Consider the following 10,491-nt stretch of genomic DNA (forward strand, 5'->3'; position numbering starts at 1 on the left):
ATATACATAAAAATAGGTAAATAAGTGTTTTTTAATAATAAAATTGGAAAGTTACAAAATTACAAAATTGAAAAAATTATTAAATATTTTTTAAAAAATAAATATGATATACATTTATATTTTAAAAATAAATGATAAACATAGTATGCTACAAATTCATAAACTAAAATGATGTCTTTACAACATAATTTTTTTTTGCCTCTCTCTCTCCTCTCTCTTTTATATATATATATATATATATATATATATATATATATATATATATATATATATATATATATATATATAATATATATATATATATATATATATATATATATATATATTGTTTTAAGCCAATCAGATCGATCTCTGTTTTCAGTCGACCATATCAATCTTAGTCAGGAGTCTCATTTCTTACGGAATTTCTCAATACATGAAGATTATTATCCTAATGATCATAAGAAATTTCAACATATATATATATATATATATATATATATATATATATATATATATATATATATATATATATATATATATATATATATATATATATATATATAAAAGATGCCAAAATAAGGTAACAAGTTTCAAATTCAATTACATTTCATTTTTCTTCCTCATATACTAACTTGAGCGTTGAAGTATTAACCTTGTAGGTTTCCCCAGTCGACTGTATTTGGAAGCCACTTCATATTCTCTTCTCTAGTTCTAGAACAAAACAGTTGCGTCATATGTGAAAATCGACTTCTAATTCCTACAATTTCCACGAATTCACATTCTCTCTCAAACTTCTTTGTTTGCAACTTCCTCTGATACCCGAAACGAAAGCGATTGCGATCAAAAGTGAGGATCATTTGCATCTTTATTCATTCAAGCATATTCTCAAATTTATTTCCTCATATTTCCAATTCCCGAGTTCCTATAATTTTTTTTATGATGGCTGAATTTAAAGCTACCATATTTGCCATTGCACGTGAAGCTGATGTCACTTCTCTAGCAGCAAAAAACTCACCGCATATTCATATGTAGCAAAGGATCGTAGGTCATGAAACAATTATTCCACTACATCCAGATTCAGATCGAACTTCGCAATTGCCCGGATCTATTCAAGTTACTCTTATAGAGAATCTTCTTCCACCTCCGATTGGGCAACCTGAAGCCTTGCATGACTTCCACACTCTACAAGTGAACCTCAGTATGCAAGGTGTTAACAAACTATTGAGCAATATGTTTAACATCGTTTGACAACCAAATTCACACGCTCTTGAAGTGAGGCTTCAGCGCATTGAAGAAAGCCTTCAGAATGCTTCTTCCCACAAAAATACAATTCAAGAAGTTTCTTCAGGGAAAACTCATGTTGTCGTCCCATAATTAGCTGAGACAGAGAAAGACGAGTCTCATCGGTTGAAGGATCGGCGTAAAAGAATGAAGCATCTAACTCCTCCTCCTGGCTCCAGGGGAGAACGAGGTAGTCATGCTCCTTCCCCGACTTAGGCATAAACTCACTCGGAAAAGGTGCAACAAAGTAACTCGTTGTTAGTAAGAATCCTTGAGAGTAAGATCCCGAAGTCTATGGAGAAACCACTGAAGTTGAGAGATTATAATGGAAAAGGAGATCATGACGAGCACGTGCATCTCATAAATGATAGACTGAGTTATTTCAGTGCCAATAACATGTTCAAGTGTAAGTTGTTTGCACTAACCCTGGTCGGGCCGGTCCAATTATGGTTCAATGGTATGCCTGATAAGAGTATCGATTCTTGGGCAAAGTTTCATGGGAGATTTTTTGCACAATTCATAACCAGGAAGCGACTTAATTTAATTAAATATTCCTTTACCCGGATAATATAGGGAAAGGAAGAAAGTATGTCGTATATATACCGATTCACATAGATCTCTGTTAAGGTGGTAGCGACTCAAAAAGGTCTTCAGTGATGGATCTTTGAGAATGACCTTTTGAGAGGCCACCCTTTCAAACATAAGTTAGGGAAGAGGAAGTTCAAATTTTTCCAAGAAATGTTAAACATGGTCGAACCTTACATGATCCTGGAAGAGAAGATGACCATACGTTTTGACAACCATACTTCCATAGAATCTCATTCTAGTCACCCGGACAAGAAATAATCCCAGCGGTGTCGAGATGACTTTGATACGACTAGATGAGTATGTCAAGGGGGAAAGCAAGATATAGAGGATTCGCCGAAGGGTAAATCTCCCTCGAATACCGTGACGACGGGAGCGAGTGGAGAAAGAAAAAAGGAAAATAAAGGCAAGCGCTCTTACATCTCCGCCATAACCGAAGGATCACCTCGGGCGGACCTCCCCTCCAAAGGCACCATGAAAAGGAAGATTGTAGAGATGACAGATTTCTACCACAAGGAAGGAAGTACATTGACAAAAATCCCTAACCATCTTATGTTGGGATTTCAGGACTCAGAGAAGGTCAGGGGCATTCCCAATAAAATTTCCCCTCATTATCATTGCTACACTTGAGAAATTCAAGGTATCTCAGATCTTTATCGACGGTGGCAGCTCCTATGACATCATGTACTCGGAGTTATTTGACAAAATAGGGCTGGACCGAAGCAATTTCCTGCCATACGAAGGCTCCGATCTCCAGGTGTTCAACATAATCAGTACCAGTCTCTGGGGATATGTGGATTGTTGGTTTCTGTTGAAAATGGAAAAGACACTCAGGCGATAAATTATTAATTTCTTGTTGTTCCTTGTAAGAGTATTTACAACTGCATTCTAGGATGACCCTTTGCAACCATGTTGGATGTTATTGCCTTGACGATCCACCTCAAGCTTAAATATTACAACCTATCGGGAGAACCGACAACCATCAATGATGACCTAGAGAGAGCAAAAAGAATATACCAGGCTCTCTAGAAAGATCAAGGAAAAGGTGTAACACCCTATTTCCCAACTCGATAAATAAATAAAACATGAATAAATCACAAATATTCACCAAGCAGAATGCTACTCGTAACCATCAAAACATTTTGAACCACATAACAATGAAACAACTCATTTGATAAGCAACGAAAAATTATAAAATGTTTGGCATTAGAAGCATCAATAACATTATTATTTTTAAAACGCGGTTAAGAACATCCCAAATAAAAAAATATGAAACATAAAATAAATTACAGAATAGCATGTCCCCTTATGTTACATATCAGAGCGACTCTAACTATAGACTCGAACGACAAGCAACTAAAGAGGCACAACATTGTCCTCAAGCTCAAGCTCCTACTCAAGTACCTAATGATATGTACTCCAAAGGAGCACAAATGCCACACAAAAATAGGTGATAATACATTCAAATAATAAACTATGCATAAACAATCAGGATTGATTCACATATCTACAAAGTCATTAACATATCATAATGCACACCAACATCATGTATTCACATCTTACCCACAAACAATCATGCAAGAGTATTCATCATTACACAAACATCTCATCATCATGTAATATAATACAACAATGACTCGACTCATGCTCGTCATAGGCAAAATTTCCAAAAATAAAGGAATGCAATCGATTGTCATCTAATGTCAATTGATTGACATCATGACATTTTCTAGAAATCCCAATTTTCCCTGCATCACTCATCTTCTTCATCACTTACCTCTCATACCCCAAACCAGTCCCAATTATAACAATCAAAACTCAACTAATTCACATTCTAATAGGAGAAACACAACAATTATCCCCATAATCACAATGATTCATTATTCTTATAATGAATTAATCAATTATATTGATTCCCTAAAATCCCTAATTTTAACATAATTTCATTATACAATCAATTAGTTCATAGACACACAACAACACAGCAACAAAACATAATTTCTCACATCAATCCATGACAAAGCATAATTATTAACATGAATATATCATACTCGTCATCAAGCAATAGAGATAAATAAAGTCCTATTGGAGGTTAAGGGAAACCTCTCTACTCTTTCATGATATAAGCACCCTTATAAGAATCCCCCCATATCTTGTAATTTCGGCAAAATCAGCAAATGAAGCTTCTAAGGATCCCTTCTCTCAATCCATAGGTCTCCCTTCATATGTTCTTCTCTCAAAGTCCCTTGTTTTCATGTACAGACACAAAAAGGCTCTTAACCTAATTTTCTCTAGCTTTTAGAATATATATTATTCTAATTAATTTCTATTAACTATTATTTTTTTCCAACAAGCACTCCACTTCTCTCAACTGACCATTAAACTCTTTCAATTCACAAAACTAACTCAATTCTTCATATTCTCTCCAATTTCTAATTATTTAATTAATTAATCCCCACTAATTAATTAATAAACGCAAATCACCACAAATGTCATCACCAACCAAACATGTCACTCATCATAAAAATAATTATTTCAATTAAATTAAATAAATAATTAAATAGGAAAATAATTAAATCGGGATGTTATAACTCTCCCTCACTTAATGAATTTTCGCCCTTCAAAAATTACCTGACGAGAAAAGCTCTGGATAAGACTCTTTTATCCTACTATCGAGCTCCCATGTCACACTACCACCAGTAGGACCTCCCCAAACTACTTTCACTGAAACGATCTCCTTGCCTTACAAGCTCTTCACTTCACAATCCTCAATTCTCAACGACAAAGTCTCAACTGTCAAGTTTTATGTAACTTGAACATCATCCAACTGGATCACATGAGACGGATCAGGAATGTACTTCCTTAGTTGAGACACACGAAACACATTATGAATATTCAAAAGATACGGCGGCAACGCCAGTCCGTAGGCCACCTCTTCTACTCTCTGAAGAATCTTAAACAAACCAATGAAACACGGTGTAAGTTTCTTAGACTTCAATGCACGACCAGCACCAGTTACTGAAGTAACTCTCAGAAACACATTATATCCCTCTTGGAACTCAAGTGTTTTCCCCATCTTGTCACAATACCTCTTCTGACGACTATGTGAAGCTTTCATCTTCTCTTAGATCATCTTGATCTTCTCAGTAGTCTGCTGAACTATCTTAGGTCCAAGCATAATACTCTCTCCAGAATTGTACCAACGCAAATGTGTCCTACACATCCTACCATATAACACCTCTAATGGTGTTATTCCAATGCTAGAATGAAATTTATTGTTGTAGATGAAGTCAATCAACGGTAAGTAACTGCCCCAATTACCTCCCTACTCCAAAACACAAGCTCTTAACAAGTCCTCCAAAGATTGGATGGTTCTCCCCGTCTGACCATCTGTTTGCGGATGATAAGTAGAACTCAACTTCATCTTAGTACCTATCGTTTCATGAAAGATATTCCAAAACCTTGATTTAAACCTCAGATATCAATCATACATAATACTCGATGGTGTAGCACCTCAAATTTGCACCTATCATTGTACATACCATTTCATATTAGGTCATAGCATATCATGATCCATTGCATAGCATTTGCATAGTCCTCAGTTGCCTCAAGAGCAAGCAAGCAAGAAGTTAGGTCAAACTGATCAGGAGATCAGTCAACCGAGCAAGCAAGTGTGTTTCTCAAGGAGCCAAAGCCCTAGGGTTTGCCCATCAAGTTCACGTGTCTTGGAGTATCATTTGAAGTGTTCAAGTCAAGGGTTGAAGGCTCAGAGGTCATCAGTCAATGCACAGTCAGGCAAAAACCCTAGACAATCAACAATCAATCAAAGCAGTGGATGGTGGCCATTCTTATGGAATTTGGGCACCATGGTCAATAATCAAGAGTCTATACAACTTGGGACATCATTTGAAGTCAAGGTCTCAAGGAATTAGGGTTTGGAATTCATCAGAAGTGCACAGTTAATCCAAAACCCTAGAAAAGTCAAACTTGGTCAACTGTGGATTTAATCAAGGATTTGATGGATAGAATTGATCTGAAGGAGCTCATTCATGCTTGTACAAGCCTCATCTATCATGTCAAACCTCATCATGGAAGAAAATCAAGTCAAATCAGAAATTTTCCAGAAATAGAAAGTGGACCTGTAATTTCAACTGCCAAAAATGGAAACTTCTTGATCTTAAACTTACATCATGATACAAGCTTCAAATGAATTTTTGCCCGACATGAAAGTTGAAGATCTTGTTCTCCCATTTTCAAAAAGTCCTAGAACTCTCAAATCCCATGTGTGGTTGTCAAGATATGATCAAATCATTTTCACCAATTTTTTGAACTTCAAAGGGCCATATCTCCCAAACCATAAGGCCAAATTTGGTGGGGTTTTTTTCCTACAAACCACATTTTTCATCCTCTTTCCAAAAATATAAATTTCATTCATCAAAACCCTACCATTCAAAATGGCATTTTTTGGACCTTTTTCATTTAAAATCAAAGTTTGACCAAACTTTGACTTTTTGATTCTTTGACTTTTTCTTAATTTGGCCAATTGGGAAATGTTTCATATGTTATTTGTGACTTGTTCCAATTCCTAAATCATCATCATACCACCATTACACCTCATTTTGACCAAAGTTGCATAAGTTGTTATTTTGCAAATGGTGTGAAAGGAGCAAATCAAGTACAGCATTTTACAAGCAGACCACAAACAGCATTTGGTTGGTCTGTCTACAGCCTGTCTGTAAGCCCATTCGACCAGCTTGCACCCTCCATTTTTCATTTGTACACAATTAGCAAAAAATAGCAATTGATTCATTTTACACTAAACCAATTTACCACTTCATTAGCAGACCTTAAACAGACAATATAAGGGCATTTTCTGACATTTGTAAACCCTAGACACTGCAGCCACACGACAGAAACTCACTTTCTCTCATTCTTGCATTTTGGGATTTTTGAGATTTTTTTGCCAAACCCTTCATAGAACCCGAGCATTCCCCCATTATTTCTTCATCCAACCAACATTTAGCAGCTTTTGGCAACATCATTTACCAGCTGTAACTGCATCTTCCTACTCTGTTTTCTTCAAGCCACAATAATGGTGAAATCGGGTTTGGGAAGTTCCAAGCAAGCTTGAGCTGAAATTCTTCAAGGTTCCTTCATTTCCAAGCATAGTAAACTTCTGTTGGAGCTTGCATCACTCAAAACACAGCTGTTGATCGATTTTCTTCACAACCAAGTAAGGGTTCGACCTCAATAGCTTGCTATGTTATGACATGCTTATGATAGTTCACTTCATGCTGATTCTAATAAACCATAGTTTGCTTGAAATGGTTGTGTATTTCTGGAAATATGCTGATTTGAAGTTTAGGGTTCATATGTGTTTTTTGTTCGAATCTAGTTTGTTTATGTGCTTTGGTAAAAATGAGCAGTGGACTATGTATATTTGATGCTTGAGGATCACACTGCTATGCCCATTTATTGTTTCTGTGCATTTTGAATTTTTAAGCTCATGAAGATGTTGATGCCTGCTGCTGTTTTAAACCATTTTAACCTGCCCAGAAAATGCACTTGTTTCGTGTTTGGTTTATTGTTGTGTGGATGGTGCATGAATTTTGTTGTTCCATTACCTGGCTGTTTGCATAATTTTATTCGAGATTTGTCTTTCCATGATGATGAATGTATACATATGTGCTGTTGTTTCAACCAAACACCCTGTTATTTTTCCAGAAATCCAGCTCATGTATGTTTTGGTTGCTGTTTGTTATATGTTGTATGAGCATCATGAGTGTGTTATCATGTGGTTTCCATGCTGTTGTTTGATTTTGATTTGTTAATGAACATGAAAATAATGCCCTGCTGTTTTGAACCTCATGAACATGCCTAGAAAATCCATGTGAAATATGTTGTGTGCTGTTGTTTGGTTGCCGTTTGCACATTGATACCATGCTGTTGTTTGTTTTGTTTGGTCGAATGATGATGATGATGAATGCTGTTGCTGCTTAAACATAACCCTGTCCAGAATTTTCTCATGATCTTGTTTGGATTGTTGTTAGTTAATGTTGCATGAGGATAGTGTTGCATGGCTGTTGTATGATTGTTAATTGCTGGATGCGTTTTTGTTCATGATTGATGTTGAAGATGTATGCTGGCTGCTTTTAGAAACCCTAGGGTTTATGATAAACCCAGATTTTGAGTCCATTGGCCAGATCACTGTTTCATTGGCTGAGGACCAATGAAAACATTTCAATTGCCTTGCCCAAAACGCACAGTTTAAGTAAGTGGCGCGCTAATTACAACTTTGCCACTGCGTTGACCATTGTTGACTCATATGCCATGCTATTTGATCTTGCTTGCTCCAAATTTCATCCAACTTCACAAATTAATTTCTCTTTCACATTTCATCCAAAAATTATGAAATCTTTTGCATGATGATCAAAAATGTGTCTAGTTTTTTATTGTGAATTTTAATTAATTTTCCATTGGCTGGATTTTTAATGATAATTATTTTCCCAACATGTATGCATAAATGATATCTCTTACCATTTCAATTGTGAAATTGTCATGTCATATCCTTTGAGCCTGAAATTTTTTGTGGTGAAACTAGACACATTGACCTTCATTTCCATATAAAGTTTGTTCATTTATCATTTGTGGATTGAGAGTTATGATTTTCTGAAGTTATGTGTTACATTTGGTGCTATATGAATGATATGCATTTTCCCAATTTTTGGTCACATGCTTCCTTACATCCAAATGACCCCAAATTTTGCATGAATCATCTATCACATGTCTAGTTTGTGTATGAATTTTTCTGGAATTAATCTTGCTGTTTTCCATTTGATTGTGAATTTTCTTCCCTGCCTAGTCAAATGTTGACTTTGTGTGATACATGTTGCCAAATCTTTTGTGAAATTCTCAAATCTTATTGTATGACCATGAAATTTCATATGTGATAACTAGACATCTCAATCTTTGCATTGGTGTTAATCTCATTCATTTCTCTTCTGTTTTCAAATTGATATGATTTTTTGAAGTTGACCCATGCTTGTTGACTTTCATCATGCTTACTTGAATTTGGTTTGACTTCATGATTTTACTTGACTACCTTCCTCTCATCCAAATGCCATGAAATTTTACATGTCTACCATGCTAGATGTTAGGATTGAGTGTGATTTATTTCATGATTTTTGAGATTGTTTGGGTTGACTTTTGGATGAAGTCTTGCTGTTGACCTATTTGTGCTCTTTCTTGCCATGCTTTGCATCCTTTTGCATATGAAATGACATTGATGCATGATTTGATTATGAATCTAATTGAGATTGCTTATTAAATGATTGAACATGAATTGGGTTGACTTTCCTTTGCTGTTTGACTTTTTTTTCTTTCACCTTTGACCCTAGGCTAGTCCTAGTGGTCTTCTGAGCTTACAATTGAGCTATTGTTTCAGGTTAAGCACCAATGCCTCAAAGACCATTCAAATTTGTTTAAGTTGAATTATATATTGTGCTAACCTTTGTTTTGTAGGTGTGACTCACATACTTGAGTCTTTGTGCCTTGCACAATTGGTCCCTTTGTGGTTGACTATTGGTTCATTTCCTTTTGATTTTGACTGTTGAGCTGTTTACTAATTGGTTTGACTTTTTCAGGTACTTTAGTTGCTTAAGTTCTCTGAACTTGCTTGCTTTGCTATTTAGCATTTGCTTTGAGGTATAAACCTTTCTTCTTCATGTAGTCTGGAGACCCGGTCTGTTATTTGACCGGGCAAACTGTCTGAAGTCCTCCTTAAGAGGCAATGCCTGTGTGTGTTTAAATTTGTCCCAAGCAGGAAAAGTCCTTCAAGTAAGGCAATTGGTGGAAGGTAGGGATAAGTAATCTATCCCCCACTATTCAGTGTGTCCTCTCCTTGCTCCCATCACATGGTTGAAGCATTGAGATAAAAACCCAAGATCTAATCGAGTCAATAATGGGGAAAGAGTTCCATCTTTCTGAACTCCCCCACTTTCTATTATTTGATGCTCTCCCTGATCAGGGATAGAAGCAATGAGGCACACTCCTCATCTCCTATTCATCTGCTTCACCTTAGCCTCTCAATGGCAAGGTTAAGAGCGACCTTTACCCATTACAGTGGACTTTCATAGTCAAACCCTCTTGTGTGAGCCCCCTTGTTTGGCTATAGAGTGTGCTGTTTGATTCTCATTGATTGTTTGATTGCTTCATATGCACTTGCTTGCCTATATGTTATGCATTTATCATCATCAATTGCCATTAATGCATGAGCATCTCTTTTGTCTGTTTGACATCATTATTGTTGTTTACCCATTGAGGACAATTGTAAGTCCCACAAGTTGGCATTTGTTCCTATGATATGGAAGTGAGTATAAGACCATCACATTGGCCACTCATTTTGTCTTTGCTTGTTGCCTTGTTTGTTTGTATGTGAGGATACAATTGTAAGACCCACGAGTTGGCATTTGTTTTCCTAGGATCATGCTGTGTGTCAGAGTAAGTCCCACAAGTTGGCATCTGACACCCCTGTTTTTGCTTTCTTTGTTTATGAGAGGATGCAATTGTAAGTCCCACAAGTTGGCATTTGCTTTCCTATGATCATGTGTGGAGTTAACCTAAGTCCCACAAGTTGGCAGTTGA

The sequence above is a fragment of the Lathyrus oleraceus genome, chromosome 5 (genome assembly GCF_024323335.1).
Source record: "Lathyrus oleraceus cultivar Zhongwan6 chromosome 5, CAAS_Psat_ZW6_1.0, whole genome shotgun sequence".
NCBI lineage: Eukaryota > Viridiplantae > Streptophyta > Magnoliopsida > Fabales > Fabaceae > Lathyrus > Lathyrus oleraceus.